The sequence below is a fragment of the Schistocerca serialis genome, chromosome 3, assembly GCF_023864345.2.
Source record: "Schistocerca serialis cubense isolate TAMUIC-IGC-003099 chromosome 3, iqSchSeri2.2, whole genome shotgun sequence".
NCBI classification, from domain to species: Eukaryota; Metazoa; Arthropoda; class Insecta; order Orthoptera; family Acrididae; genus Schistocerca; species Schistocerca serialis.
In genome coordinates, this window is record NC_064640.1 from 164,965,190 (window position 1) to 164,990,845 (window position 25,656).

Below are 25,656 nucleotides of genomic sequence, written 5' to 3' on the forward strand. Positions count from 1 at the left end.
TTCGTGCTGGACGTGCAGACCGCGTGAGACGACGCTTCATCCAGTCCCAAACATGCTCAATGGGGGACAGATCCGGAGATCTTGCTGGCCAGGGTAGTTGACTTACACCTTCTAGAGCATGTTGGGTGGCACGGGATACATGCGGACGTGCATTGTCCTGTTGGAACAGCAAGTTCCCTTGCCGATCTAGGAATGGTAGAACGATGGGTTCGATGACGGTTTGGATGTACCGTGCACTATTCAGTGTCCCCTCGACGATCACCAGTGGTGTACGGCCAGTGTAGGAGATCGCTCCCCACACCATGATGCCAGGTGTTGGCCCTGTGTGCCTCAGTCGTATGCAGTCCTGATTGTGGCGCTCACCTGCACGGCGCCAAACACGCATACGACCATCATTGGCACCAAGACAGAAGCGACTCTCATCGCTGAAGACGACACGTCTCCATTCGTCCCTCCATTCACGCCTGTCGCGACACCACTGGAGGCGGGCTGCACGATGTTGGGGCGTGAGAGGAAGACGGCCTAACGGTGTGCAGGACCGTAGCCCAGCTTCATGGAGACGGTTGCGAATGGTCCTCGCCGATACCCCAGGAGCAACAGTGTCCCTAATTTGCTGGGAAGTGGCGGTGCGGTCCCCTACGGCACTGCGTAAGATCCTACGGTCTTGGCGTGCATCCGTGCGTCGCTGTGGTCCGGTCCCAGGTCGACGGGCACGTGCACCTTCCGCCGACCACTGGCGACAACATCGATGTACTGTGGAGACCTCACGCCCCACGTGTTGAGCAATTCGGCGGTACGTCCACCCGGCCTCCCGCATGCCCACTATACGCCCTCGCTCAAAGTCCGTCAACTGCACATACGGTTCACGTCCACGCTGTCGCGGCATGCTACCAGTGTTAAAGACTGCGATGGAGCTCCGTATGCCACGGCAAACTGGCTGACACCGAAGGCGGCGGTGCACAAATGCTGCGCAGCTAGCGCCATTCGACGGCCAACACCGCGGTTCCTGGTGTGTCCACTGTGCCGTGCGTGTGATCATTGCTTGTACAGCCCTCTCGCAGTGTCTGGAGCAAGTATGGTGGGTCTGACACACCGGTGTCAATGTGTTCTTTTTTCCATTTCCAGGAGTGTATTATACTAGAACTGACATGTGATTACATTTTGACGAAATTTGGGTGCATAGATCCTGAGAAATCAGTACCCCGAACAACCACCTCTGGCCGTAATAACGGCCTTGATACGCCTGGTCATTGGGTCAAACAGCGTTTGGATGGCGTGTACTGGTATGGTGATGACGAATACACGCTTCCAATGTGCGTTCACTGCGATGTCGCCAGACACGGATGCGACCATCATGATGCTGTAAACAGAATCTGGATTCAACCGAATAATGAAATTTTGCCATTCGTGCACCCAGGTTCGTCGTTGAGTACACCATCGCAGGCGCTCATGTCTGTGATGCAGCGTCAAGGGTAACCGCAGCCACGGTCTCCGAGCTGATAGTCAATGCTGCTGCAAACGCCGTCGAACTGTTCGTGCAGATGGTTGTTGTCTTGCAGACGTCCCCATGTGTTGACTCAGGGATCGAGATGTGGCTGCACGATCCGTTACAGCCATGCAGATAAAATGCCTGTCATCTCGACTGCTAGTGATACAAGGCCGTTGAGATCCAGTACGGCGTTCCGTATTACCCTCCGGAACCCACCGATTCCATATTGTGCTAACAGTCATTGGATCTCGTCCAACGCGAGCAGCAATGTCGCGATACGATAAACCGCAATCGCGATAGGCTACAATCCGACCTTTATCAAGGTCGGAAACGTGATGGTACGCATTTCTCCTCCTTACACGAGGCATCACAACAACATTTCACCGGGCAACGCCGGTCAACTGCTGTTTGTGTATGAGAAATCGGTTGGAAACTTTCCTCATGTCAGCACGTTGTGGGTGTCGCCACCAACGCCAACCTTGTGTGAATGCTCTGAAAAGCTAATCATTTGCATATCACAGCATCTTCTTCCTGTAGGTTAAATTTCGCGTCTGTAGCACGTCATCTTCGTGGTGTAGCAATTTTTAAGGCCAGTAGCGTACACAAATGATCTGGCAGACAGGGTGGGCAGCAATCTGGGGATGTTCGCTGATGATGCTGTGGTGTACAGAAAGGTGTCGAAGTGACTGAAGGATGATACAAGATGACGTCAATAAAATTTCTAGTTGGTGTGATGGATGGCAACTGGCTCTAAATGTAGCTCTGGCTCTAAATTTAAGTTAACGCGGATGAATAAGAAAAACAAACCCGTAATGTTCGGATGCAGCATTAGTAGTGTTCTGTTTGACACAGTCAAATCGTTTACATATCTGGGCTCACGTTGCGAAGCGATATGAAATGGAACGAGCGTGTGAGGATTATCATAGGGAAGGAGAATGGACGACTTCGGTTTATTGGGAGAATTTTAGGAAAGTGTGGTTCATCTGTAGAGGAGACTGAATATAGGACGCTAGTGCGACCTATTCTGAGTACTGTTCGAGTGTGTGTGATCCCCACCAGGTCAAGACATCGATGCAGTTCAGAGGCGAGCTGCTAGATTTGTTACCAGTAGGTTCGAGCAGCATGCAGATGTTATGGATATGCTTCGGGAACTCAAGTGCGAAGCCCTGGAGGGAAGAAGACATTCATTTCTAAGAACACTACTGAGAATGTTTAGAGAACCGGCATTTGAGGCTGACTGCAGAACGATCCTACTGTCGCCAACATGCATTTCGCGTAGAGACCACGAAGGTAAGACACGAGAAATTAGGGCTCACATGGAGGCATATAGACAGTCGTTTTTCTCTCGCTCCATCTGCGAATGGAACGTGAAAGAAAACGACTAGTAGTGGTACAGAGTACCCTGCGCCTCGCACCATGCGGTGGCTTGCGGTGTATGTCTGTAGATGTAGATGTAGTAGATATGAACAAAGATGTTAAAGATATTTGCGCTTCTATTGCCTCCTTTATTTCCTAACATCTTACAAGATATTCTGAGCTCAAAAGTGGTGACGTATCTTGAACATAATGATGTCTTCCGTGCCAACCGGCGTATATTCCTAAAACATCAACCATGAGAAATAAAATTCGCACTTTTATCTCATGTCACCCTGAAAGCCGTGCACCACGGCAGTCAGATGCAGTGTTCCTCGATTTCCGAATTCATTTGACTCAGTACCGCATGTACGTTTATACCCGAAAGTACCATCGTACAGGATATCAACCCAGATTTGTGAATCGACTGAGAGTCTCATGCTGGGGAGCACGCAGGTAATCTTGGAAGGAGTTGAAGAACTTCAGGCTTGCCCCAGGAAAGTGTTTTGGGACCCTTCATGTTGTATATTAATAACCTTACAAATAATATAAACAGTAAAATCAGACTTTAAGCAGATAATGGAGGTATCTATAATGAAGTAATTTTTGAGGAAAGCTGCACAGATATTCAGTCAGATCTTGAAAGATTTCAAAGCAGTGCAAAGACTGGCAACTTGCTTTAAATCTTCAGAAACGTATAACTGTGCACTTTGCCAAACGAAAATCATGGTATCGCATGACTACAGTATCAGTGAGACACGATCGGAATCAGTCAACTCACACAAATTTACCGTAGGTTGCAGCTATTGATGCCGACATTTGTCCCAATGACGGGGGGTTTACCTGAAAGACGATAGGCGTTCATCCTCATAGGGCTTCCGACACATCCTTTCGCGTCGAGGGACAGCGCTTGAGCTTCCTAAGACTGGAAACGATAACGGCCTCTAAACTGTCGATTTACTGGTATCGGAATAGAATGTTGAGGACTGTTGTGTCTGTAGTCGGAGTTTCATGCTGTATTACTCATGTTAGTCGTTTCGGAAGTTGAGACGACAGGTAAACTCGTTCTGCAGCTGTGTGAGGGGAAGACTTTCAGGTATCGCTGGGGCGACGTAAATCACCTTGCTGATGAACTGATTGATGAAGAGAAGGAAATGAACTGTAATCCCGCATATCGAAAATAACGTTCAGAGCTTGAGAATTGAATGCATATCCACGATTATTGCCAAACAGAGGTATTTCCATTAACTCTAACTTCGGCGTCTTTGAACGACATGTGAGTGAGTGTAACAGACTCGTTGTCTTAACGCTCACTGAGCGAAACAGGACAGTTCTTGTTCTTAGCAAATGGCCTCTTCCACAACGCAAGCATTGTAAGTTATCTGTGCAGTTAGTTGACGGACGGCCTCCACGCTCGTGACTACGGTCTACTGGCTGTTGAAATATCCGAATCCTGCCATTTGTAACATTGAAGGAGAGGAGGAATATATGGCAGCACTTCACATCTAGTCCCATACTTGGGAAACATCTGCGAATCGAAAGTTAGACAACATGTCCGACGTTTAACAATGGTTTGTTTCTTTTCACTAACTATTTTACTGGACAGTACCTTCACGCTAATTACTTTAATAACTGATTCGATATCGGAAAATATTTCCTGCTCGTCAGATTTTAAAGTTACAACTCCAATAACACCTTTGGTTCAAAATGGTTCAAATGGCTCTGACACTATGGGACTTAACATCTGAGGTCATCAGTACGCTAGAACTTAGAACTACTTAAACCTAACCAATCTAAGGACATCACACACATCCATGCCCGAGGCAGGATTCAAACCTGCGACCGTAGCGGTCGTGCGGTTCCAGACTGAAGCGGCTAGAACCGCTCTGCCACACCGGCCGGCAATAACAGCTTTCTTATGCTACGAGTAAGTACGTATGCATGCCTCTATATTGTGCTTTGCTAACAAATCTCATTGTACTGAACTCTTGGCGTTGTGTGATTACGCCACATTCATCCTGTTTCTACCGAGAGAGGCAATATTAATAATTTTGCCTTTCGTTTCGGGATGATTCAAGTCTGTCAGTTTCCCAACAGACATTGAATGCATCTTGCTAGCACGCTGTATTTTACTTTCAATATAAACGTAGAAAGGCTCACAGTCATTTGGTGTAAGCTTCTTGTTTTTACACTGAAGAGCCAAAGAAACTGGTACACCTGCCTAATATCGTGTAGAGTCACGGCCAGCACGAAGAAGTGCTGCAAACGACGTGGCACGGACTCGACTAATGTCTGAAACAGAGCTGGAGAGAACTGACACCATGAATCCTGCAGGGCTGTCCATAAATTCGTAAATGTACGAGGGTGTGGAGATCTCTTCTGCACAGCACTTTGCAAGACATCCCAGATATGCTCAATAATTTTCACGTCTGGGGAGTTTGGTGGAGCGGAAGTGTTTAAACTCATAAGGGTGTTTCTGGAGCCACTCGGTAGCAAATACGAACGTGTGGTGTGTCGGAATGTCCCGCTGGAATTGCCCAAGTTCGTCAGAATGCACAATGGACGTGAATGGATACAGGGGATCAGACAGGATGCTTACGTACATTGCACTTGTCAGAGATGTATCTAGACGTTTCAGGGGTCCCATATCACTCCAACTGCACACGCCCCACACCATTACAGAGCCTCCACTAGCTTGAACAGTCCGCTGCTGAGATGCATGGTCCATGGATTCATAAGGTTGTCTCCATACCCGTACACGTCCATCCGTTCGATACAAGTTGAAACGAGACTAGTCCGACCAGTCAACATGTTTCCAGTCATCAACAGTCCAATGTGCGTGTTGACGGGCCCAGGAGAGGCATAAAGCTTTGTGTCGTGCAGTCATCAAGGGTACACGAGTGGGCCTTCGGCTCCGAAAGCCCATGTCGATGATGTTTCGTTGAATGGTTCGCACGCTGACACTTGTTGATGGCCCAGCACTGAAATCTGCAGCAATTTGAAGAGGGGTTGCACTTTCTTTGGCGTTTCAGTGTAAATAGTGCATATCTTTCATTAGGAGTTGTACTACTAATTGCCAATAACGAGCTAATTGTCCACCTCAGTGGTTCGTTTCACATTTTCCACATTTGCTGAACTTCCGTACTGACTACATCCTCACAATGACTCTTCACAGCGTGAAGAGTACGGGTAACAAATGCAACAACGTTATCTTGGTCGATGTCCATACAGTGCGAGACGGGTGGATTAGTACCTTCTCCGTACACGCCGTTATTCATGATGCATCACAGAGAGCAGCTGTGAGACAGTAATCAGCTGCCGAGAAGCTGGACGGAAGCCCAACACTTATACAACACTGCTTTAGCAAACTGGTCAGCTGATTGCACTATTCTGCGTAAATAAGAAAAAGAGCTCGCTACGAAAGCTCGCCTCGAACTCCTGTTAGTTATCGCCACAATCTAAACGGACCGAAATCAATTTAGAGCGCATTAAAAGAACCATGACAGAACTTAGCTACTCACCACCAACATGACAATGATATCTATGAACACATGTCACGGCGTTTAGTATTTTATAGATTTTTCACACTTACAGTTTAACTTTTCACTCACATTTCAAGTTTTCTTGTGAGTTAATGCGGCATCGCCCCTTTTACATCAGCCAAGTTGAACCCCTACGTTAAGCTTTAATATTCTTTCGTTTTTCCTACTGATCATTTACATTGATATCTGGAAAGATACACATTTTGTGCTGTGGAGCGATCTGTATTGTAGGAAATGCAGCATACAATCCGTAAGCCGTGATCACAGTATGGATACTTCTGTTGTTCCCAGATGACCTGTTTCAACATTCTTATGTTGCCAGCATCTGATCTAAAGGGAAAATATGAAGATAATAAAGGGAGGAATACAATTAATTACACCTATTATATAAAATACAAAATTTCACGTACCTCATGGAACTTGTTATAAAAGTGCCATGTTACATTACATCTTGTCAGAGCACAAAAGACATTCCACACACATGCATATCTTGATTTTAAAAAACACCCAGTTGATAGATACTGAGCGAGGTTGCGCAGTGGTTAGCACACTGGACTTGTATTTGGTGGGACGACGGTTCAAACGCGCGTCCGGTCATACTCATTTAGGTTATCCGTTATTTCTCTAAATCGCTTAAGGCAAATGCCGGGATGGTTCCTTCAAAACGGCACGTCCACTTTCCTTTTCCATGCTTCCCTTATCCGAGCTTGTGCTCGTCTCTAATAACCTCGTCATTATCGGGACGTTAAACACTAATCTCCTCCTCCTCCACAGTTGATAAAATGCACACAGTTGATAATATCTTCGTACCTTCCCTGCATATCGACGTCGAACATGACTCTCCCAAGCTTGTTGCACAGCACTACGCTACAGGCAGAATCTTCAATGGAGGTGGCAGATCCAGTGCATCCGTTGGACGGCGTAAGCAGTACACACTAAATGATTCCATGCTGTGACTACAAACAATGAACAGCTGTGCAAGAGAAATAAATATAGATTTCCCAAAGTGTTCGATATAATAATTAGGAAGACCATCTGAGCATACATTTAAAATTACCATGGACTTACGCTCCATATAAAATCTAAAGTCAAACACACTGTTTGCTTATTGCACAGTGCGTAAAATATAGTAATAATCAAAAATCTTAATAATAACCTATATCTTTAATTAACAAAACAACATTACGTAACGAGAAAACTGCTCTGTTGCGAGCGCGAATGTTAAGCAGGCCAGACCTGGAGAGGTCCCTCAAATGATCACTCATGAAAGGGATTGGCGTACGCTAAAACCATGGGGGGCTGAACTTACTTCAAGAGTCACTTATTCAGATGTAAGCCTTATTGGGTACGAGGTGTCTATTACAGGGCCAAAGCGAAATGATGTATACTATAAATGGTAATGTAGGCAACTACAATAAAATTAAAGGTTTGAATTGGTCTCAATTAGGTAACTTTGTTAAGGATATGTTAACACTCCTCCTGTAGCGTAGTGCTGTGGGGCAAGCTTGGAAGAGTCACGTTATACGCCGTTATGCATGGATGGTGCATAGTGCGCGACCATGCGCAAAAAGCGAACATAAGTATATATATATATATATTTGAAAGATAAGGAATTACGAAAGGAGATAAGGAATTTTTGCTGGCCGGAGTGGCCGAGCGGTTCTAGGCGGTACAGTCTGGAACCGCGCGACCGCTGCGGTCGCAGGTTCGAATCCTGCCTCGGGCATGGATGTGTGTGACGTCCTTAGGTTAGTTAGATTTAAGTAGTTCTAAGATCTAGGGGACTGTTGACCTCAGCAGTTAAGTCCCATAGTGCTCAGAGCCATTTGAACCATTTGAAGGAATTTTTATTGTCTATAATACAACATACAGTCACCAGTAATCTTTATTTTACAATTGTTGTTGCCTACCTTGGCCCATATAAACAGATACTCGTCTGCATTCGGCTTCTTCTTTCTGCTTGTAGACAAAGTAAAGGGCTTGTCCGGAACCTTACCTAGTAGGCCTGTACTCTCCGCTATACTCCACGTCTTCCAAGCCAAAATGTTTGCATCAGGGAAAGCTACAAGGCCACCATAGTCTGCATGGTTCCCCCATACACCAGCCAAGGTCAACCATGTACTGCCTCTAAAAACAGCTGATACATCACATGTGAACAGCATTCTCAGTCCACGAAAGACATTTGGACCACCAGTAAGCTGCTGCTTATTGAATTGGACAGCAAGGTCAATGTCTATTGCTTTCAAAGACTTGTACACAGAAACACTGCGCCGCCAACGGCGACTACAACCACGTCGCACAGGCATTACAGTGGTACGTCCGGCCTGCCGGGAGTGCAGTGTGCCGCAGCACGAGGCGTCATTCACTCTGCGGCTGTCGACGCGTGCGGATGCTTTGCTCTTGGGTGTCACTGGGTGTTGGATAGCCACGTTCCCTTGTGTTAACGTACCACTACTATGCCTCTACGACATGGTTATCGTCGCCGTTGGCGGCGCAGTGTTCCTGTATATAAATCTTTGAAAGCAATAGACATTGACCTTGCTGACCAATTCTATAAGCAGCAGCTTATTAGTGGTCCAAACGTCTTTCGTGACTGAGAATGCAGTTCACAGGTGATGTACCAGCTGTTGTTAGAGGCAGTACATGGTTGACTTGGTTGTGTATTTTATGAACTGTGAGCTTTTTTTAATCAAGATATGTACAGGGTGTTACAAAAAGGTACGGCCAAACTTTCATGAAACATTCCTCACACACAAATAAAGAAAAGTAGTTATGTGGACATGTGTCCGGAAACGCTTAATTTCCATGTTAGAGCTCATTTTAGTTTCGTCAGTATGTACTGTACTTCCTCGATTCACCGCCAGTTGGCCCAATTGAAGGAAGGTAATGTTGACTTCGGTGCTTGTGTTGACATGCGACTCATTGCTCTACAGTACTAGCATCAAGCACATCAGTAAGTAGCATCAGCAGGTTAGTGTTCATCACGAACGTGGTTTTGCAGTCAAAATGGTTCAAATGGCTCTGAGCGCTATGGGACTTAACATCTGAGGTCATCAGTCCCCTAGAACTTAGAACTAATTAAACCTAACTAACCTAAGGACATCACACACATCCATGCCCGAGGCAGGATTCGAACCTGCGACAGTAGCGGTCGCTCGGCTCCAGACTGCAGCGCCTAGAACCGCACGGCCACTCCGGCCGGCTTTTGCAGCCAGTGCAAAGTTTACAGATGCGGGGTTGGCAGATGCCCATTTGATGTATGGATTAGCACGGGGCAATAGCCGTGGCGCGGTACGTTTGTATCGAGATAGATTTCCAGAACGAAGGTGTCCCGACAGGAAGACGTTCGAAGCAATTGATCGGCGTCTTAGGAAGCACGGAACATTCCAGCCTATGACTCGCTACTGGGGAAGACCTAGAACGACGAGGACACCTGCAATGGACGAGGCAATTTTTCGTGCAGTTGACGATAACCCTAATGTCAGCGTCAGAGAAGTTGCTGCTGTGCAAGGTAACGTTGACCACGTCACAGTATGGAGAGTGCTACGGGAGAACCAGTTGTTTCTGTACCATGTACAGCGTGTGCAGGCACTATCAGCAGCTGATTGGCCTCCACGGGTACACTTCTGCGAATGGTTCATCCAACAATGTGTCAATCCTCATTTCAGTGCAAATGTTCTCTTTACAGATGAGGCTTCATTCCAACGTGATCAAATTGTAAATTTTCACAATCAACATGTGAGGGCTGACGAGAATCCGCACGCAATTGTGCAATCACGTCATCAACACAGATTTTCTGTGAACGTTTGGGCAGGCATTGTTGGTGATGTCTTGATTGGGCCCCATGTTCTTCCACCTACGCTCAATGGAGCACGTTATCATGCTTTCATACGGGATACTCTACCTGTGCTGCTAGAACATGTGCCTTTACAAGTACGACACAACATGTGGTTCATGCACGATGGAACTCCTGCACATTTCAGTCGAAGTGTTCGTACGCTTCTCAACAACAGATTCGGTGACCGATGGATTGGTAGAGGTGGACCAATTCCATGGCCTCCACGCTCTCCTGACCTCAACCCTCTTGACTGTCATTTATGGGGGAATTCGAAAGCTGTTGTCTACACAACCCCGGTACCAAATGTAGAGACTCTTCGTGCTCGTATCGTGGACGGCTGTGATACAATACGCCGTTCTCCAGGGCTGCATCAGCGCATCAGGGATTCCATGCGACGGAGGGTGGATGCATGTATCCTCGCTAACGGAGGACATTTTGAACATTTCCTGTAACAAAGTGTTTGAAGTCACGCTGGTACGTTCTGTTGCTGTGTGTTTCCATTCCATGATTAATGTGATTTGAAGAGAAGTAATAAAATGAGCTCTAACATGGAAAGTAAGCGTTTCCGGACACATGTCCACATAACATATTTTCTTTCTTTGTAAGTGAGGAATGTTTCCTGAAAGTTTGGCCGTACCTTTTTGTAACACCCTGTATAGGTATGGTGCGTCTTTTGTGCTTTGACTTCATGCAGCGTAACTGGCACTTTTATAACAAGTTCCATGAGCTAGGTGAAATTTTGTATTTTACATAACAGGTGAAATTAATTATATTCTCTTCTCCCCTCCCCCATTAGTTTCATGTTCTCCCGTTGGATCAGATGATGGCAGCATAAGACTGTTGTAAACGATCATCTTGGAACAAAAAAGTTTCTGTACTGTGAATACTGCGTACGAAGTGTGTGCTTCACTTCCAACTTAACATCGCTGCACGTACAGAGGTCGACAGTGGCAGGGCTACGGTATGGCGCACATCCATCTGGTAACTATGGTTGTTATAAAATTTACCACAACATTTGCACTCAGGAACCCCAATGTTGCCGGACGGGGTGACCGAGCGGTTCTAGGCGGTACAGTCTGGAACCGCGCGACCGCTATGGTCGCAGGTTCGAATCCTGCCTCGGGCATGGATGTGTGTGATGTCCTTAGGTTAGTTAGGTTTAAGTAGTTCTAAGTTCTAGGGGACTGATGACCTCAGAAGTTAAGTCCCATAATGCTCAGAGTCATTTGAATCCCAATGTTGCTGGCCTCTTTCATGTTTCTGATGCAATCTCCACCGATTATGGAATCCTCCAACAGGAAAATTCTCAGGCCACAAAACAAGAATCATATTTCAGTGGCTATTTAGCAGTGTTGTGGGCATAAACACTTTGCCTTGGATTTACAAATTTTGAGAAAAGTTTAGATTTAGTTTCAACAATACTACTGAAGGAAGGAAGGAAGATTGGGTTTAACGTCCCGTCGGCGTCGAGGTCATTAGAGATGGAGCACAAGCTCGGATTGTGTCACGGTTGGAGAAGGAAATCGGCCATATCCTTTCAAAGGAACCATGACATGAAACTTTTTAAGAAATCCGTCTACGTGCTACAATTATTGCATGGTAATTCTGAATACATTCCAGTATGTAGAAAAGGTCTAAATTCCTTTACAGGAACAAAGTATTACACAAAGATATGAGGAAGGCAAAAATCGCAATACATAACAACGGTGGGGCTATTCCACCCAAGGAAGACGCTATTACGCCACACTGTATTTCAGTGTCAAAATCAAAAGCATTTACCACAAGCAAACCTTCTTCGTCCCTTTGCACCCACATACACCTCGAGTGATCATGTAGCACACTGCAGGCACTTTATCCTGAGGAGCTGCGTATAACACTTGTTATTGCTAGTTTCATGTCTTCGTCAGACAGTGAAGCAGAAGCCTTTATCCTTTCGTATGTATGGATCATCTGAAAAGAACCAAGAAAACGTGTTTTATAGAATTTCGCAGTAAAACATCAATTAAACTAATAATTTGACTTAGGAGCAATACCCGCACGTGTACGGGGCGAAATAGCCCCATGTGAAGACAGTTCGAAAGGCGCGGCAATCAGACTTTTGTGGAAAAAGCCAGCAATATTTGTTGATACACACCATGTATAACCTGTGTTCTTATACAAGCAACAATAGGAGTTTAAAATTTCACATTATTCTGCACGGTACACCTTAATTAGTTTGGTTGTATTGTTTAACTATGGCAATAATTCATCACAATTCGCTTACCTCTAGAGTTTGTTCTTATGTTCTGTCAGTAATATAGCAGAAAACACCCATACTGCAACAACATACAACGACACAGAAATACTGGCACACACCAAAAGCAAAACTATCCTGACTATGAGAAACTAGCACAGTGTTGCAACATTTCTTATTTCACGCGGATTGGACCCGTGATCGGAATAGCCCCGTTGTACCCTACTATCAGTCCTTGAGAAATTATGTTAGTCTACTGACGAATACGTTCGTCAGTGCCACAGCTTTCATTAAACTCGAACAGGATAGTGAGAAACACAATTCAAAGGGAAATCATGCTAGGTGATTCCTTATAACCAAAGCTATTCTCAGCAATCCAGAGGAAGTATTCATAACCTTAAAGTGTGAAAAGGAGGCGTGTTAATTGAATATATATGAAGCAGCTTCATTTTACTGATAACATTTGAACTGTCGCTTTTAGTTAAGGCAACCTTCAATGATGAATGGAAGACTTAACACATAAAGTTAGATAGTGCACCTGAAAATCAGTTATAATAAGACTAATACGATGTATAAGAAACTGGTACAAATTTTAAAAGAAGTCGTAGAACTAGTTGATGAAATTTTGTATTTAAGGCAGTTGAAGAGAAAGACAATATGGACAACAAGAGAAATAAACAGAGGAGCAAAAATATATTGAAGTACTTACGTCGAGCAAAAAAATTTTTTCAAAAGTAAGTTTTCGATGTATCTGAAACGGAAAATTGTCTGTTGCATGTTATTTGTATAGAGATGATTGCCAACGACGTTCAGTAACTATAACGAAAGAGAGTGATTGCTGTTGTAGTTAATTTCTCTATTTCCGAAAGTAACATCTCTGAAAGCCCTTTGCCAAAAACACATCATGTTCATATATAATATCCAAGGTAACTAATCCTCTACTATTACTTAGTGGTACTTTCAGAAGCAAGAAAGCAACATGGAGAGAGGAAACATTACCCAAAAAAAGACATTGTGTAAATGAAGCAACAAGAGGCGATTCTGAAACACGCGGACTAGCAGCAGTTGGGTATAATGAGCGCGAAGGCCGGCTCGGTGCTTTGAACTGAGAGAAACATCCGTCGCCTGACCCAGTGGCTCAGCGCTCGGCCTACACCGATTTTGTCACCGTTTTAAAATAGCCACTCCACTCAACCTAGTTTACACTGAATTGTGTAATGTGTCCCTTCCGTTAGAGACAATTAAACGCTCGATTCGCAACAGCCTAAAAAAAAGAAGCAAAAACCTGCAGCTGTTCTCGCGGATGATTCCCTTCCCATCCTTCTGAGCATTTAGCTCAGCGGGCGATGAAGCGAGTAATGCTTACTACTGTGTAACTATTTTTATTGTCAAATGGAGAAAAGAGTGGTTTCATTAAAAAGGTGAAATCAAAACTTTTGACCTACCAGGTCTATCGATCTCCTAGAAATTTATTCCAGTCACTAATTTTTTTTTTCATATTTTCCGAATACTGTTTGTACGTGATCAGCAAAACAAACCCTAAAATATTTTATACACAATAGTATCTTTACAGATAACGGTACATTTTATGGTAGCAGAATCTTATTTTTTCAGCGTCACTGCAGAAAACGCGCTTGTATTTATTAAAATTTTGTGTCCTTGATAACTGTTCTAGTGAAAGAACATTTTTCAAGTAGTAAGTTATTTTATAGGTCCTGCTACATCTTATTTTTATCACGCTGTTACGTGCCATTCGGATCACGTGTCCCACGCTAAATATCGCCTCTCGTCGCCCAGAAGAATGCAGCCAGTCTGCAAATATGTAGCTTATCCGTGGTACATGTACCTTATAGTTTCTCTATCGACCGAAGTTTTGCGTTAGTTAAGGCACTAGACTCGTACGTGGGAGTCCAGGTCTCCGTTCAGCCACCCAGATTTAGGCTTCAGTGGTTTCACTAAATTGATTAACGCGGATGTCAGGATGGGTGCTTTGAACAGGACACTAAGATTTCCCTGTCTATCCTCGTTCAGTCCAATCTTGTGCCCCATCTCTAATAATGTCGTCGACAGGACTTCATTTTCATTTCTATAATTTCTTTTATGCTAATTTCCTTATTCCATTCGTGATATCCACTTCAACTTTTAACTCTCCTGAAAAAGGCTCTTCATTTATATCTGTAGTAGCATCTCTTGATGGCTTGTTTCATTTGTAGCAGATACTGACTACGATTCAGGCTTTCCTAATCACATGTAATATAATAACATATAATATAACAATTATAATTTAGAAATAATTTTGATGCTAACAACTAAAACAGAATGTTAGTTTTCACAGTTCCTGCGAAAATATAGTAGGTAAATATTTTCTCTTTTTTACTGCTCTCGTATCATTTTCGGAACTGCACCAATTACACTCGTACGTTTTTCCATCAAGAGAATTCGGAAAGTCAAAGGCAATCACGCTAACCCGTCAACTTCGTCCACTGCTTCTCCCATATTCTGCCATTGGTAGGCCCTATATACACTGAGGTGACAAAAGACGTGGGGTACTACATAACATCGTGTCGGACTTCCTTTTATCTGACGCAGTGCCGCAGATCGACGTGGTATGGACTCAAAAAGTCGTTGGAAGTTCCCTGCAGAAATACTGAGCCACGATGCCTATATAGCCCCTCATGATTGCGATAGTGTTTCCGGTGTAGGGTTTGTGCACGAACTGACCTATGGATTATGTTCCACGATCAGGGTGGCCAAACCATTCGCTCGAATTCTCCAGAATGTTCTTCAAATGACAGATCGTTATGGCTCGGTGCCTGGGAACCAGCATCTCTGAAACAGCGTAGTTCGTCGGCTGTTGGTGTGAAACTGCCGTGAGCATCTACACTCCTGGAAATTGAAATAAGAACACCGTGAATTCATTGTCCCAGGAAGGGGAAACTTTATTGACACATTCCTGGGGTCAGATACATCACATGATCACACTGACAGACCCACAGGCACATAGACACAGGCAACAGAGCATGCACAATGTCGGCACTAGTACAGTGTATATCCACCTTTCGCAGCAATGCAGGCTGCTATTCTCCCATGGAGACGATCGTAGAGATGCTGGATGTAGTCCTGTGGAACGGCTTGCCATGCCATTTCCACCTGGCGCCTCAGTTGGACCAGCGTTCGTGCTGGACGTGCAGACCGCGTGAGACGACGCTTCATCCAGTCCCAAACATGCTCAATGGGGGACAGATCCGGAGATCTTGCTGGCCAGGGTAGTTGACTTACACCTTCTAGAGCACGTTGGGTGGCACGGGATACATGCGGACGTGCATTGTCCTGTTGGAACAGCAAGTTCCCTTGCCGGTCTAGGAATGGTAGAACGATGGGTTTGATGACGGTTTGGATGTACCGTGCACTATTCAGTGTCCCCTCGACGATCACCAGTGGTGTACGGCCAGTGTAGGAGATCGCTCCCCACACCATGACGCCGGGTGTTGGCCCTGTGTGCCTTGGTCGTATGCAGTCCTGATTGTGGCGCTCACCTGCACGGCGCCAAACACGCATACGACCATCATTGGCACCAAGGCAGAAGCGACTCTCATCGCTGAAGACGACACGTCTCCATTCGTCCCTCCATTCACGCCTGTCGCGACACCACTGGAGGCGGGCTGCACGATGTTGGGGCGTGAGCGGAAGACGGCCTAACGGTGTGCGGGACCGTAGCCCAGCTTCATGGAGACGGTTGCGAATGGTCCTCGCCGATACCCCAGGAGCAACAGTGTCCCTAATTTGCTGGGAAGTGGCGGTGCGGTCCCCTACGGCACTGCGTAGGATCCTACGGTCTTGGCGTGCATCCGTGCGTCGCTGCGGTCCGGTCCCAGGTCGACGGGCACGTGCACCTTCCGCCGACCACTGGCGACAACATCGATGTACTGTGGAGACCTCACGCCCCACGTGTTGAGCAATTCGGCGGTACGTCCACCCGGCCTCCCGCATGCCCACTATACGCCCTCGCTCAAAGTCCGTCAACTGCACATACGGTTCACGTCCACGCTGTCGCGGCATGCTACCAGTGTTAAAGACTGCGATGGAGCTCCGTATGCCACGGCAAACTGGCTGACACTGACGGCGGCGGTGCACAAATGCTGCGCAGCTAGCGCCATTCGACGGCCAACACCGCGGTTCCTGGTGTGTCCGCTGTGCCGTGCGTGTGATCATTGCTTGTACAGCCCTCTCGCAATGTCCGGAGCAAGTATGGTGGGTCTGACACACCGGTGTCAATGTGTTCTTTTTTCCATTTCCAGGAGTGTATATAACGTTGTTGAAGTAGTGTAAAATCACGAGTAGGCGCCAAGGTGTTGGCCGTCCACGCCTCATCACAGCACGTGGAGGTTGGAGACTTGCACGCTCTGTACATTCAAGTGACAAACGTCATGGGTTAGCGACCATTCACATATACAGATGGCGATAGTACTCGTACACAAGGGATAAAACGGCAGAGCCTTGGCGGAGCTGTTATTTGTATTCAGGTGAGTCACGTGAAAAGGTTTCCGGCGTGTTAATGACCACATGAAGGGAATTAACAGAATTTGAACGCGGAATGGTAGTTGAAGCTAGATGCATGGGGCATTCCATTTCGGAAATCCTTAGAGTATTCAATATTCCGTGATACACAGTGCCAAGAGTGTGCCTAGAATACCACATTTCAAGCATTGCCGCTCACCACGGACAATACAGTGGTCGTCGGCCTTCACATAACGACCGTGAGCAGCCAGGTTTGTGTAGAGTTGTCAGTGCTAACAGACAAGCAATACTGCGTGAAATAATCGCAGAAATCAATGTGAAACGTACGACGAACGTATCCGTTAGGAGAGTGCGGCGAAATTTGGTGTTATTGGGCTACGGCAGCAGACGACCGTGGCAAGTGCCCTAACAGAACGACATCGCCTGTAGCGCATCTCCTTCCTCATCGACTGGACCCTAGACAACTGGAAAACCACTACTTAGTCAGATGAATCCCGATTTCAGTTAATAAGTGCTGATGCTAGGGTTCGAGTGTGGCGCAGACCTCTCGAAACCGTGGATCGAAGTTGTCAAGAATGCACTGTTCATTTACACAGAGTGGACTGGGTCCTCTGAATGTTAGTCTACTTGGAGACCATTTGAAGCCATTCGTGGAATTCATGTTCCCAAACAACGATCGAATTTTTGTAGATGGCAATACACCATGTAACAGACCACAGTTGTTCGCGATTGGTTTGAAGAACGTTCTGGACAAAAATGGTTTAAATGGCTCTGAACACTATGGGACTTAACAGCTGAGGTCATCAGTCCCATAGAACTTAGAACTATTTAAACCTAACTAATCTAAGGACATCACACACATCCATGCCCGAGGCAAGATTCGAACCTGCGACCGTTGCGGTCGCGCGGTTCCAGACTGAAGCACCTTGAACCGCTTGGTCAGTCTGGCCGGCCGTTCTGGACAGTTCGAGCGCACGGTTTGGACACCCAGACAGCCTGACATGAATCCCATTGAAGATACTCTAGAGGTAATTTCGTGCATAAAATCCTGCACCGCAGTTATAGACGGCTGTGGATGCGACATGGCTCAATATTTCTGAAGGGGACTTCCAACAACTTTCTGAATTCATGGCCCGTCGAGTTGCTACACTACGCTGGCTAAAGAAGGTCCGTTACGATATTAGGAGGTATCGCACTTTGATCAGCTCAGTGTAAACCAGGACAGGCGGTGATCTGTGGCAAATATGACGACAGCGTACAATACTGATGCAGACGCAAGTGTCCGCAGGACTTCGTTCAGCGCAGACTGCTGAACAAGGGGCGCCGCAGCGGACGACTACTATGCGATCCCATGAAGACAGAACGATACCGAACGATTGCAGAGCGCATGGAATCATAGAGACTGGACTGTGGTCAAATGGAACCGTATTGCTTGGCCGGATGACTCACGTTTCTTTTTACACAAAGTCAAAGGTTGTGTCCAGATACGCCGTCATCCAGGCAAATGGCTGCTCGAAACATTCACCGCACCAAGAGCGCAGGCCGGTGGGAATAGTATTAAAAAAAAAAAAAGGTTCAAATGGCTCTAAGCCCTATGGGCATCTGAGGTCATCTGTCCCATAGACTTAGAACTACTTAAACCTAACTAACCTAAGGACATCACACACATCCACGCCCGAGGCAGGATTCAAACCTGCGACCGTAGCAGCAGCGCGGTTCCGGACTGAAGCGCCTAGAACCGCTCGGCCACAGCGGCCGGCCGGAATAGTATTATGCTATGAGGAACAAGCACCTGGATTTCCAAGGGACCCGTGGTAGTAATCGAAGGTAACACGGCAACTGTAGATTATATTAACATTATTGCGAACCATCTTTATCCCTTCATGACTGACGTCTTCCCAGACGGCGATGGCAGCTTCCAGCAAGATAACTGAGCGGATCACGAGATCAGACTCGTGCTACAGTGGTTTCAGGAGCGTGATAGTTAACTCACGTTAGCATCTTCGGCACCAAATTCGCCTGATCTGAAATCTATGAAACACATCTGGGATGCAGTTTGGCGCCAGTCCCGAGCCCACAGACCACCGGTCCGTAATTTATGGGTATTACGTGATCTGTATGTAGACGTCAGGTACCACGTACCTCCGGAAACTTACCAAGAACCTATCGAAAACACCCTGTGCAGAATCGCTCCTGCATTGCGGTCCAGAAGTGGATCAACACGTTAAGTCGCCGAAAACTGGGTGCGCACTGCATTACTTGCGTGGGGCAGACTATTAAAAAAAATGTGGAAAGGTGGAAGGAATATCAGTGACGCACCCGACTAAAACAACCAATCAAACAGCTGTCGCTGTAGGTTAAGGATGGCTGTTATTGCTGAAACAACAGGTTTTCGGTTATATCTATTTTTTTCATATCCAGTTTAACATGGTTGTTAAAACCGCTCAAAATAACCGATTTCTGTAATAACCGATTTTGGACTTTTTATTGCTATGACTTCCAATAATAAGCTAACGTAGACATGGAGCAAAGACTGAAAAATTCTAAGACTTCTTCAGACTTTTGCATTTATATGTTTCAAGGCATTTAGAATCAAAATATCAAATAAAATACATAGGTAAATAAAAGAAAACTTAGTCTGCGCACTGTTCGCTGCTTTTCACAATGTTGAGGTTGAATAAAAAAAAATCACCAGCATCATCCCACTGATTGTTTTTTTTTTTAAACTTTGCTCAAAAACTTTGTTGTAATTGAGGATCCTACAACTATTTGGGCATTACAAATCAGCATCATCATAATTCACTTGAGGCCTTATTCCCACTTCAATGCAGTGTCAGCCTTATTACTATTGATTTGGCAGTGCTAGTTGCAGAGGGTGGCCAGATGCCCTTCCTGCCACCACCCCAACCCTGACCACCCCCGCGACGGAATTAGTGTACCACAGCTGTCTGCGTCTAGTGCAAGCCACGGAAGAATGCGAAGTTTTCAAATGTTCACGAGTCGTGTAACTGAGACGAAACGTGGGGATCAGCCCGGTATTCACCTAGCAGGATGTGGAAAACCACCTAAAAACCACATCCAGGCTGGCCAGCATACCGGCCCCCGTTGTTAAACCGCCGCGTGGATTCGATCCAGGGCCGACGCGCCAATCCCAGTCCAGGACGCAGCGAATTAGCGCTCTCGGCTACGCTGATGGATCTAGTTCGGGGTTACGAATAATGACTGCTAAAGGATGAAAACTGAGGTTGGAGAGCTCTATTTTTCCTATTATATTTTCCGTTTCCAAGAGCTACAAGCAGATAAATACATGTTATGTATACACAGGCAACGGATCAGCTACTTCCTACTTTTATTATAAATAATGGATGGCTTGTTAAATTTTTAATTTATTACTGTTGCTTTAATTTCCTTCCTCTTTTGTTATTTTCTAGAAATGTCAGACGAATAATAAGTTTTTGTGTAAAATTTGTAGCGCTCTTTTTCTTTAATTGTTTCGAATGAAAAACCCGTTTTGTAGCCAAATATATTTATTTACTTTTTAACGGGAATTTGAACATAACTGATTTTTGATGACAAAACTAAAAATGCTCTTTCGAAAAATTCAAATGGGCAGTTTATATCGTAAGCAAAATAGAACATTCACCAGGAACAGTTTCTTGACAATGTTGAAACATCGGTAATGAATTAATCCACTGGCCAGTATTTACTGTCCATTCCGTTCATAAATACTCGTTCCATAGTGTATTGATCTGTGAGTCCACTTTTTTTGGTCAGAAACAATATCATTCAAAAACGATATCAATCCTTCAGAAGCCACAGAACTTCCTACCAACGATAAATATTTTGGGCTACACATGACAAGCCTGGGATACACCTACTCTGCTCCCAAAAAATGAAAGGCTCACTGGTTCTGGGTAGTAAAGAATAACAGGTACATTATTGTCTCAGCAATGACATAACGGTTTTTATGTCTTGTACTTGTTGCTCGTTTATAACTGTCCGCGTTTTTATTCAAATTGCTGTGATTGCTTCCCCCATTTTCTACAATAAACCAATATATCAAGGCAATAGAAATTTTACAAATAAATATTACTCCTATTTTTTTAAAAAAAACGTCTTATTTAAAAACCAAAAATTTTAGCACTACTACTATGGCAAATTGATATACCGGTTTCTTATTCGGTTATTAGTAAAAAATTTTAAAAAATGTTGCAATCGAGACGAAACAAATATCTAAAAACCTAAAATGCCGATACAGGTTATAACCGGTCGGTTTTTCCCATCCTCACCAGACACTGACTCGAGTAAAATCATGAAACGAAATGAGATCAATATCGTAGTGCATACAGCAAGTTTCTAGGATAGCGTAATTAGAGAGTCTGTCGAAATAAGGGCATCGGAAAACATAATAAACCGAGACTGATGTTTCAATTCAAACAAGGCTTGGAGTCCGGCACCCTGTTAATTAACATCTCGTCGACTATCTCATTCGCCAAGAGCTGGAAGACGGTGAGAGAACGTGTTTGTAACGGACTTTCAGTGTAGGCTCCGAAAAACTAATGAGTACCAAACGACATAGAGGGCGCCGGGATTCGAACTCATATATAAATAGCGGCTATAAATAGCGGCGTGACACCAAGAGTACTTCACAGTGTGGCTGGAGTCCGGGTAACGAGAACGTCTAACATAGACGGCAGCACCTGAGCAAAATATCGTGCGTAAAATGGAAGCAACAGCTCGGCTGAACTCCCGAAATCACGCCATTATGTGACAAGGATGTCCGCAGCAGGCATGCAGAATCAGCAACAGCAGCTGCTGCAAAAGGACGAGCTGCTAAAGCTGCTCGGTTGTCACCAGCATGTGTCCGACAAACAGCCATATGCAAGTAACGGTGACAATGCAGTGCTACAACAGCGTCGTTGGAGGAAGGTACGGACCGTAGCCTTCGAATTATAAAGTTACGTCAATACGTGTATTTGAACAAGTGCAGTAGTGGGAAGAATGTGACACGAGAGTAAGCTTCTACGTTAGTGTTTCAAATGCCAATACTGATATGCTGCTCCTAGTGGAAATGCTCTATAGCGAATAGTTATAGGAACTACTCTGACTGCTCATAAGCCTCTGCACATCTACATCTACATTTATACTCCGCAAGCCACCCAACGGTGTGTGGTGGAGGGCACTTCATGTGCCACTGTCATTACCTCCCTTTTCTGTTCCAGTCGCGTATGGTTCGCGGGAAGAACGACTGCAGCAAAGCCTCCGCGTGCGCTCGAAGCTCTCTAATTTTACATTCGTGATCTCCACGGCAGGTATAAGCAGGGGGAAGCAATATATTCGATACCTCATCCAGAAACGCACCCTCTCGAAACCTGGACAGCAAGCTACACCGCGATGCAGAGCGCCTCTCTTGCAGAGTCTGCCACTTGAGTTTGCTAAACATCTCCGTATCGCTATCACGCTTACCAAATAACCCTGTGACGAAACGCGCCGCTCTTCTTTGGATCATCTCTATCTCCTCCGCCAACCCGATCTGGTACGGATCCCACACTGATGAGCAATACTCAAGTATAGGTCGAACGAATTTTTTGTAAGCTACCTCCATTGTTGAAGGACTACATTTTCTAAGGACTCTCCCAATGAGTCTCAACCTGGTACCCGCCTTACCATCAATTAATTTTATATGACCATTCCGCTTCAAATCGTTCCGCACGCATACTCCCAGATATTTTACAGAAGTAACTGCTACCAGTGTTTGTTCCGCTATCATATAATCATACAATAAAGGATCCTTCTTTCTATGTATTCGCAATACGTTACATTTGTCTATGTTAAGGGTCAGTTGCCACTCCCTGCACCAAGTGCCTATCCGCTGCAGATCTTCCTGCATTTCGCTACAATTTTCTAATGCTGTAACTTCTCTGTATACTACAGCATCATCCGCGAAAAGTCGCATGGAACTTCCGACACTATCTACTAGGTCATTTATATATATTGTGAAAAGCAATGGTCCCATAACACTCCCCTGTGGCGCGCCAGAGGTTACTTTAATGTCTGTAGACGTCTCTCGATTGAGAACAACATGCTGTGTTCTGTTTGCTAAAAACTCTTCAATCCAGCCACACAGCTGGTTTGATATTCCGTAGGCTCTTACTTTGTTTATCAGGCGACAGTGCGGAACTGTATCGAACGCCTTCCGGAAGTCAAGGAAAATAGCATCTACCCGGGAGCCTGTATCTAATATTTTCTGGGTCTCATGAACAAATAAAGTGAGTTGGGTCTCACACGATCGCTGTTTCCGGAATCCATGTTGATTCCTACAGAGTAGATTCTGGGTTTCCAAAAACGACATGATACTCGAGCAAAAAACATGTTATAAAATTCTACAACAGATCGACGTCAGAGATATAGGTCTATAGTTTTGCGCACGTGCTCGACGATCCTTCTTGAAGACTGGGACTACCTGTGCTCTTTTCCAATCATTTGGAACCTTCCGTTCCTCTAGATACTTGCGGTACACGGCTGTTAGAAGGGGGGCAATTTCTTTCGCGTACTCTGTGTAGAATCGAATTGGTATCCCGTCAGGTCCAGTGGACTTTCCTCTGTTGAGTGATTCCAGTTGCTTTTCTATTCCTTGGACACTTATTTCGATGTCAGCCATTTTTTCGTTTGTGCGAGGATTTAGAGAAGGAACTGCAGTGCGGTCTTCCTCTGTGAAACAGGTTTGGAAAAAGGTGTTTAGTATTACAGCTTTACGCGTGTCATCCTCTGTTTCAATGCCATCATCATCCCAGAGTGTCTGGATATGCTGTTTCGAGCCACTTACTGATTTAACGTAAGACCAGAACTTCCTAGGATTTTCTGTCAAGTCGGTACATAGAATTTTACTTTCGAATTCACTGAACGCTTCACGCATAGCCCTCCTTACGCTAACTTTGACATCGTTTAGCTTCTGTTTGTCTGAGAGGTTTTGGCTGCGTTTAAACTTGGAGTGAAGCTCTCTTTACTTTCGCAGTAGTATCCTAACTTTGTTGTTGAACCACATTTGGTTTTTCCCGTCCCTCACAGTTTTACTCGGCACGTACCTGTCTAAAACGCATTTTACGATTGCCTTGAACTTTTTCCATAAACACTCAACATTGTCAGTGTCGGAACAGAAATTTTCGTTTTGATCTGTTAGGAAGTCTGAAATCTGCCTTCTATTACTCTTGCTAAACAGATAAACCTTCCTCCCTTTTTTCATATACCTATTAACTTCCATATTCAGGGATGCTGCAACGGCCTTATGATCACTGATTCCCTGTTCTGCACTTGCAGATTCGAAAAGTTCGGGTCCGTTTGTTATCAGTAGGTCCAAGATGTTATCTCCACGAGTCGGTTCTCTGCTAAATTGCTCGAGGTAATTTTCGGATAGTGCACTCAGTGTAATGTCACTCGATGCTCTGTTCCTACCACCCGTCCTAAACATCTGAGTGTCCCAGTCTATATCTGGTAAATTGAAATCTCCACCTAAGACTATAACATGCTGAGAAAATTTATGTGAAATGTATTCCAAATTTTCCCTCAGTTGTTCTGCCACTAATGCTGCTGAGTCGGGAGGTCGGTAAAAGGAGCCAATTATTAACCTAGCTCGGTTGTTGAGTGTAACCTCCACCCATAATAATTCACAGGAACTATCCACTTCTACTTCACTACAGGATAAACTACTACTAACAGCGACAAACACGCCACCACCGGTTGCATGCAATCTATCTTTTCTAAACACCGTCTGTGCCTTTGTAAAAATTTCGGTATAATTTATCTCTGGCTTCAGCCAGCTTTCTGTACCTATAACGATTTCAGCTTCGGTGCATTCTATCAGCGCTTGAAGTTCCGGTACTTTACCAATGCAGCTTCGACAGTTTACAATTACAATACCGATTGCTGCTTGGTCCCCGCATGTCCTGACTTTGCCCCGCACCCTTTGAGGCTGTTGCCCTTTCTGTACTTGCCCGAAGCCATCTAACCTAAAAAAACCGCCCAGTCCACGCCACACAACCCCTGCTACCCGTGTAGCCGCTTGTTGCGTGTAGTGGACTCCTGACCTATCCAGCGGAACCCGAAACCCCACCACCCTATGGCGCAAGTCGAGGAATCTGCAGCCCACACGGTCGCAGAACGGTCTCAGCCTCTGATTCAGACCCTCCACTCGGCTCTGTACCAAAGGTCCGCAGTCAGTCCTGTCGACGATGCTGCAGATGGTGAGCTCTGCTTTCATCCCGCTAGCGACACTGGCAGTCTTCACCAACTCAGATAGCCGCCGGAAGCCAGAGAGGATTTCCTCCGATCCATAGCGACACACATCATTGGTGCCGACATGAGCGACCACCTGCAGATGGGTGCACCCTGTACCCTTCATGGCATCCGGAAGGACCCTTTCCACATCTGGAATGACTCCCCCCGGTATGCACACGGAGTGCACATTGGTTTTCTTTCCCTCTCTTGCTGCCATATCCCTAAGGGGCCCCATTACGCGCCTGACGTTGGAGCTCCCAACTACCAGTAAGCCCACCCTCTGCGACCGCCCGGATCTTGCAGACTGAGGGGCAACCTCTGGAACAGGACAAGCAGCCATGCGCGGCCGAAGATCAGTATCAGCCTGACACAGAGCTTGAAACCGATTCGTCAGACAAACTGGAGAGGC

At 45.5% G+C, this 25,656-nt stretch overlaps 1 protein-coding gene across 3 annotated transcripts in view; it reads left to right on the plus strand.

The window, feature by feature from the left end:
* LOC126469881 (uncharacterized) overlaps positions 1-25,656 on the plus strand; it is a 284,993-nt gene that overhangs the window by 162,473 nt on the left and 96,864 nt on the right. The window lies entirely within an intron of this gene.